Source organism: Schistocerca americana, chromosome 1 (assembly GCF_021461395.2).
Source record: "Schistocerca americana isolate TAMUIC-IGC-003095 chromosome 1, iqSchAmer2.1, whole genome shotgun sequence".
Taxonomy (NCBI): domain Eukaryota; kingdom Metazoa; phylum Arthropoda; class Insecta; order Orthoptera; family Acrididae; genus Schistocerca; species Schistocerca americana.
This window is the reverse complement of record NC_060119.1, coordinates 326363482-326371286: the sequence shown is the minus strand read 5'-3', so window position 1 is coordinate 326371286 and position 7805 is coordinate 326363482. Positions and strand designations below refer to the sequence as shown.

Genomic DNA, 7805 nt, shown 5'->3' with positions numbered 1-7805 from the left:
ACTAATACACCTGCCTAATATCGTGTAGGGTCCCCGCGAGAACGCAGACGTGTCATGGACTCGACTAACGTCTGAAGTAGTGCTGGAGGGAATAGACACCGTGTATCCTGCAGGGCTGTCCATAAATTCTTAAGAGTACGAGGGGGTGGAGATCTCTTCTGAACAGCACGATGCAAAGCATACCATATACCCTCAATAATGTTCATGTCTGAGGAGTCTGGTGTGGTGGTCATCGGAAGTGTTTAAACTCGGTGTGCTCTTGGAGCACTGAAAACTCACGCAGCGCAACCTGTTTAGCAGAGATGTTACCCGCTATTACTGAGATGCTATTGAAGCTTTACTTTTCCGCGTAACATCCAAAATACTACCAGAACCACAATTTCTGTATAAAACGTATAAAACGAAACCCTTACAATTACACTACCAAAATACCAAAACTCACCTCTTACTTTTAGTGTCTCATTAACTAATCTAATTCCCTCAACATTCACTACTTTAATTCGATACATTCATTTATCCTTGTTCAGCTTTTGTTGATTTTCATCTTACATTCTCCTATCAAGGTGCTGTCCACTCTGTTCAGTAAACCTCAGAGTTTTTGTTTCTTTCCCCTGAACATTAATTCCTTTACCAAATTGTTCTTTGGTTTCCCCTAATTCTCCCACAATGTACAGATTGAATAACATCGAGGATAAGACACAATCCTGTCTCACTTTCTTCTCAACCACTGCTTCCGCTTCAAGCCTCTCGGTTCTTGTAAATGGCGTATTGCTCCTGTATAAATTGTTAGTAATTTTTCGTATCCTGTACTTTAACCGCATCCTGTACTTCCGACCCTATAGTCGGAATTCGTAGTCAGTGTTGTCACTATCTTTCCATACAATGCTGTGTCTATAGTGTAGGAGAAATCCTCGGATCAGATTCCCAAATTTCTCTGGCAATCAAAATGATCTTCCTCGAGGTCGACTGCAGTTATGACGCTGCACCACACCTTACACAGTCTGAATTGTTGTCAGAGGTCACAGTCACAATCTCCTTCCCCCATTTTCCTGTCGTCTATGCCTATTTCCTTCTGCATAAATAGCGGGAAATTGAAAATACGAAGAGGGTCTTTGTCCTACTGACTGGTGGTATTGCGCCGGTCTGCATGTGTGACAGATTTCCCTTGTATATTTAGGACATAATTTATACAGCGTGTTTTCGTGTGAGCGTGCAAAAAAAGGACATAGAGAATGTTCCAGTGAACAATCTGAGATACGGAACTTGTAGTAGGAGAAGCCAGGTTGAGGAATTGTGTACTGTTCTGACTAGCAATCCTTTTTTCTAGCTTATTTACAACTAACTGGCGTACAAGTTTACACGTTATATGCTGTTTATTTACTTGTACATTCTCTATTTCCTGCAAGAAAACGATCAGGATGAGCCTGATTACCAGGGAGATATGACGCATGTTTTCTTTATTTTACATGTCCATAAGGTGGTTCTGTTGTATCGTATTTACATTTTCCCATGAGAGAATGTGCTATCAATTAACGGCAGACCCATTCGTTACTCAGTGCTATTCAAAGACGCACAGTACCATCCGATGAAGTATTACCGGTACAATATTTCCTGGTATCTGGATTGGAAGGGGAGGTCCTATTCCATGGCCTGCGGGGTCACCTTATCTGAATCCTCTTGATTATTTCCTATGGGGATATATATAGTCAGTTGTGTATGAGACGCCGGCGTATACGGAGATGGGATTACCTGTCAGAATAATAGCTGCCTGTGATGCGGTTCGAAACATACTAGGGGTATATGTCAAGGTGCGTCAGAAGCTTGTTCGCCGATATAATGGTTGCATTGAGGTTGATGGCCGTCAGTTTCAGCACATCTTCTAAGATACAATACAAATGGTATATTCATTGTGTCAATGATGGTATTTGCAGTTATCTAGTGTAAACAAAAATGTACATAGTGACGTGATTTTATTCCTATTATCTCTTTAAGGTGGTTTCTCAGACGCCGGATTCCTACCTCAAATTGTTCAGTGGAGCATCCTCTATGTCCTGTTAAATTTTTGCACGCTCTTACGGAAAAACCCTGCATGTCACGTGGTCACTTATGGTTACTGTGTATTTTCCAAGATAACGTTACCATAATTAATGTAATTTGTGGCCCTACAATACACGGCTGGAAATAGGGTCGGAGGACTGCCTCTTGAAGTGCTTCTTTATTCCATAACTTAGAAACCCACTATCGCCTTCAGGTACGGTGCCTTGTTAATCTGCTCTACTCTACAGTCTGTGTATCGAGTTCTGGTACTGCAGTATACTGGTTAATATCCTGTATTATTCTGTATATAAGGGTGCCACTCAGGATGGGAGTTTCTCTCCCTACTGCTGATATATAGCGCTGTTCATCGGTTCACAGAGCCTCGAAAATTATTTCCATCCTTTAAATATATCTTAGGTCTTAGGGTTATATAAGCAGTTTTGATCACTGAAGGTGATAAGTACTCTGCACATTATTATTATTGCTACATCTTGGATCTTTACAGTACGTACGAAACTTTGACAGCGGCAGTTGATCAGTTTTCCGTGTCATCAACATATAAGAGAGTGAAGATGGGTTCCACCACTGTTAGTTGGCTATGGTGCCGATTTTGTAAAAATGAGTAAACATTAAGTTGTACTAAAAATGGCTAACGTCAACACACCTGCCAACGATGCGATAAGATTGTACCACACTCCACCTCACGTACAATCCATGTATTTTTGTCCATATAAGGGGCAGCTTTGACAGCTAGGATTGTGCTCATGAAAGTTCCTGTTGGTAGACATTTGGAAGAAGAAGAAAGATCATCTGAAGAATACTTTGTAGACTGAAAAATATATACGATTTCTTCCAGAAATGCATTTTCTTTTATTGGGACTACTGGAAATTAGTTTAGGTACACAGTACCATCCTCGGGCTACGTCCTGTTTTGACACACATACATGAGTACCAAGCGTGATGACTCCAAGCCACAGGATGGGCTGAGCATGGCACTGTGTACTGAAAATGGGAACCAATAGACAAAATAAATTATTGCCACTTTAGATGATAACATGTTTTTTTTCTGATTCTGGTGGTCGGTTTTCCATCCAACAGTATGCCAGGAATATGTTGTTTGTAGATACTCTGGTTGGGTAGGGGATCCGAATCACTGTTGGATACTAAAGAGACCAACGAACACTTGGTGGCGTATTGGAAAAGAAAACAAATAATCGCGTACAAAAGGTTTAATTAAATTTTGCACATACATTTACAAATTGGAAACAACTCTTTCGTCACTCTCACTTTCTGCAGTTTTAAAAACATCCATCCCAGTTCTTAACTTAAAATTTAAATCTACAGCAGTATCACCTAGCTCTTTCCCCAACTAGTAATCTTACAAATACAAAGAAGGTATGAACATGTGACCTGTAATTGGAATTTTCATGCTCATCACTCCTCTGGTAAAGAATTCCGGATTAGCCCTTAATCGGATATCTATGAGGGGAGTGTCAAAGGGAAGGTAACCATGAGAATAAGTTTAAAAACTCAACCAAAGGCCAATTTCCTACGAGTCAGGGTGTGGAATTTCAAGAGTTTGAGCGTGGTAGCGAAGCTAGAAAATCTGAAAAGGGAAATGCAAAGACTCAGTCTAGATGTAGTGGTGGTAAGTAAAGTGAAATGGAAAGAAGACTAAAGATTGCTGGCCAGACGAATATAGGGTAATACCACCAGCAGCAGAAAATGGTATAAAGGTTACATAATACAAAAGTATGGCAGAAAGTGAGTTACTGTGAACAGTTCAGTGGTGGGGTTGTTCTCATCAGAAGCGATAACAAACCAACACCAACAACTATAATTCAAGTACACATGCCAAATTCGCAAGCAGAAGATGAAGAGATAGAAACTGTATAAGCGGATATTTAACGAGTAATTTAGTATAAAATCGGAGGTGAAAAACTTATAATCATGTGGGATTTGAATTCCTTTGTAGAGGATGGAGTAGAAGAATTGGCTATGGGAGAATATTGGGTCGGTAGTAGGAATGAGAGAGCAGAAAGACTAACTGATTTCTGTAACAAATATCAGTAATGCCGAATACTCCGTTCAAGAATGACAAGAAGATGAGCTATTCTCGGAAAAGGCCTCGAAATATGGGGATACTTCAGTTAGATTACATCATTATCAGGCAGTGATTCCGAAATAAGATAATGGATTATACGGTATACCCAGGAGCGGGTACAGACTCAGATAACAATTTAAAAATAATGAAGCATAGGCTGAAGAGTAAGAGATCGGTTAGGAAGAACCAGTGTGCAGAGAACGGGGGTACGGAAGCACTAACATATGAAGAGATACACCGGAAGTTCTCTGAGATTATAGATACTGCGATAGTGAATAGCTCGGTAGAAAGTTCAGTGGAAAAGGAATGGACATCTCTAGCTAAACGCTGTCAGAGACGTTGCAAAGGAATAGAAAGCTACAAGGAATCTGTGAGGAAACAACTGGTAGCAGAAGAAACACTTCAACTGATCGACAAAAGAATCGACAGCGAAATTCAGGAGTACAGAAATACGAACACTTAGGAAATAAATAAATATGAAGTACAGGGAAGCTAAGTCGGAATGGCTGCATGAAAAATATGAAGAAATCGAAAAAGAAATGATTGTCGAAAAGAATGACTGAGCATACAGAAAAATCAAAACGTCCTACGATGTAACTGAAAGCAAGCGGGGTAAGATTAAGAGCGTAATTGGAATTCCACTATTAAATGCAGAGGAGAGAGCGGATAGGTGGAAAGAGTACATTGGAGGCCTCTATGAGGTGAAGAACTTGTCTGATGACGCGACAGTATATAAATCAGTAGTCGTTGGGGAACAGGTAGGGACTCAGTTATTACACCAGACTTTGAAAGAGCTTCGGAAGACTTAAGCTCAAATAAGATGAAAAGAATAAATAACATTCTATCAGAATTTCTAGAATTATTGGGGGGGGGGGGGGGGGGAACAGGATTGACAACAAAAAGGCTTTTCGCGTTTGGTGTATGGACTGTATAAGACTGGAGATACAGCATCAGATTTCGGATAAACACCAACCACAGAAATCCGAAACGGAGAAGAGCGAGAATTATCGCACAATCAGTTTAACAGCTCATGCAGCCAAGATGCTGACAAGGAAAATATACTGAACAATAAATCTATTATATGAAGATCAGTTTGGTTAAGGAATTGTAAAGGCACCAGAGTGACAATTGTGACTTGTGGTTGACAGCGCAAACAACACTGAAGAAAAAGTAAGACACGTTCATCGAATCGGTCGCCCTAGAAAAAGCTTTCGACAGTGTAGAATTGTGCAAGATGTTCGAAATTCAAGGAAAAATAGGAGAAGATCAGAGGGAAAGATGAGTGATATCCAATACGTACAAAAATAAAGAAGGAACAATAATAGTGGAAGAGAAAGAACAAAGTGCTCGGTTTAAAAAGGATGTAAACCAGGGTGTAGTCTTTCGCCCCGACTGTTCAATCTATACACCGATGAAGCAATGACGAAAAACAAAAAAATAAAAAATAAAAGATATAAAGAGTGGAATTAAAATTCAAGGTGAATTTTTTGAAGTTGTAGTCAGCTGTTGTATGTTACATGTACATCACATCTGCACATTTCTATCCCATTAGGATAATTTCTATGTTGTGCATCGTATTGTTTCAGTTTTTTGTCTTAGTGTGTATATGCTATGCATAGTATATCGATATACTAGTATTAATAGTGTACCACCAAACACTGTTACTAATGAGGTGATAATAGGACTGACGCTGGCGGTGGCGCCACATCTGCTGATGCCACTGCTGCCACTGCTGGACCTCAGGTGATTTGTGCTCGTTGGTGAGTTGACTCTCAACTTGTGGTTGAGTGTTATTTCAGTTATAAACCGTAAGATAAGGCACTCTTGCTAAAATATCGTTGGTCTTATTAAGTCACATATTATAGCGATAGAGGTAAGTATGATATAAATATAGCCATCTCGGGTAATAAATTATAGTGGTTTAGTTATTGGGTATAAATTAGGTCCTAAAAACACATCTGAAATCCGGCAACTATCTAGGTTGGAACAGTACCACTAGCCGATAGGACAAAGCCCCAGCTACGATTTTGAATTTCCTGCCATTTATAAGCAAAGCAATTGGCGTAGAAGGGAGGAGGAGAGAAGGGAGAGAGGAATGTGGACAATGGTCTTGACATTTGGGGCTATTTGGCAATATCAATACCAGAAGCTTTCTACTAATACGGCCCCCATACTGGCTCCTATCAGATTTCCCAGCCGTCTGTAAATAATTCGTCTTACAGTCGTGATTTATTAAACTCATAGTGGGAATATGCATCTGTTTATTTTGAGATTGGAATAATCACCATGTCCAGTTAGTCTATAGGTATTTCCCCTTCTCGCACATCTTGCACACCATGTGGAATAGTTTTATCATGTCTGCGTCTCAAGAATATGGAAGTTTGCGCTTAGGTACTTCACAGTGTTCTGTTAAACTCACAGTATCATGGTCTCTCACCTCTTTCTCATCTAATTCCGCTTCCCTTTCTGTATATTGTCTTCAAGTTCATTCACTGTGTGTGCCCTTCCATGTACTGTTAGCTTCCCCTTCTTCGCTTAGTACTGATTTTCCAGCAGTGCTGTTGATATTCTTACAGCTGATTCTTTGTCCAAAGGCTTCTGTATCTTTCCTATAGGCGGTGTACATCTTCCCCGTAATTATACTTGCTTCTATGGCCTTTTATTTGTCCTCTAGCCAAGCCTGCCTAGCCAGTATACATTCATCTTCTACTGTATTCCTTTCCTCTGTTTCAATCAGTTGCTGTGTAAGGCCCCGTTTGAAACTCTCAACAATCTCTACTTCTTTCAACATTCAGGTCGCATAATTTTAATTTCCTTACCGTTTTTCAGTTTCTTCGCTTCACTGTACGATTCAAAACCAATTAATAGCGGTCAGGGCCTACATCTGTCCCTGAAAATGCCTTGCAGTTTACTATCGGGTTCGGAAACGTTTGTCTTACCACTGTATAGCCTATGGGTAACCTTGCAGTATCTCCTCATCTCTTCGACGTATACAACCCTCTTTCACGATCCTTAAATCAGAATCATGCTTTAAGTTGATGTAAATACGAATGTTTACGGGGCCTTAAAAGTCTTCAGAGACGCAGACCGTTTCATGTGGTACAATCATACATCAAGTGGCCTTCCTGATGAAGGACACTTGTAGTGGTACGAACTTAGAATTATCTTAATACCTTCAGCTGCTGACGGGCGTTGATATATATCAAGGGGGACAGGTGAAAATGTGCGCCCCGACCGGGACTCGAACCCGTGATCTCCTGTTTACTAGGCAGATGCTCTGTCCAGCTGAGCCACCAAGGGCACAGAAGATAGTGCGACTGCAGGAATTACCTCGCGCACGCCTCCCGCGAGACCCACATTTTCACCTTGTATGTTCACACAAAACATTCGTAGTGTCCCACCCCAACAGATATCCATATAACTTGTAGTGGTGGCTACAGTATGGTACATTTTTCAAAACGACGTTCTGTACACTACACATTATGACTTTAGAGATAGTATTCACTGCAGTGTCGTGCTCTTCACAGGCTGCACCTTTACATATGAGTAAATTGTCCCCAGAAACAAATGCATTGTTATCCAGTCCTGTGTCAATAACATGTCATCATGCCAGTCACATGAATATTTCAGAGTAATAATGCACTGGAATACTGAGAAAATCAGT

General features: G+C 40.4%; 1 non-coding gene across 1 annotated transcript; it reads right to left on the bottom strand.

Moving 5' to 3' along the window:
* Window positions 1-7367: 7367 nt before the first annotated feature.
* Trnat-agu lies at window positions 7368-7442 on the bottom strand. The gene has a single exon. It is a non-coding gene; the product is annotated as a tRNA-Thr (tRNA).
* Window positions 7443-7805: the final 363 nt, after the last annotated feature.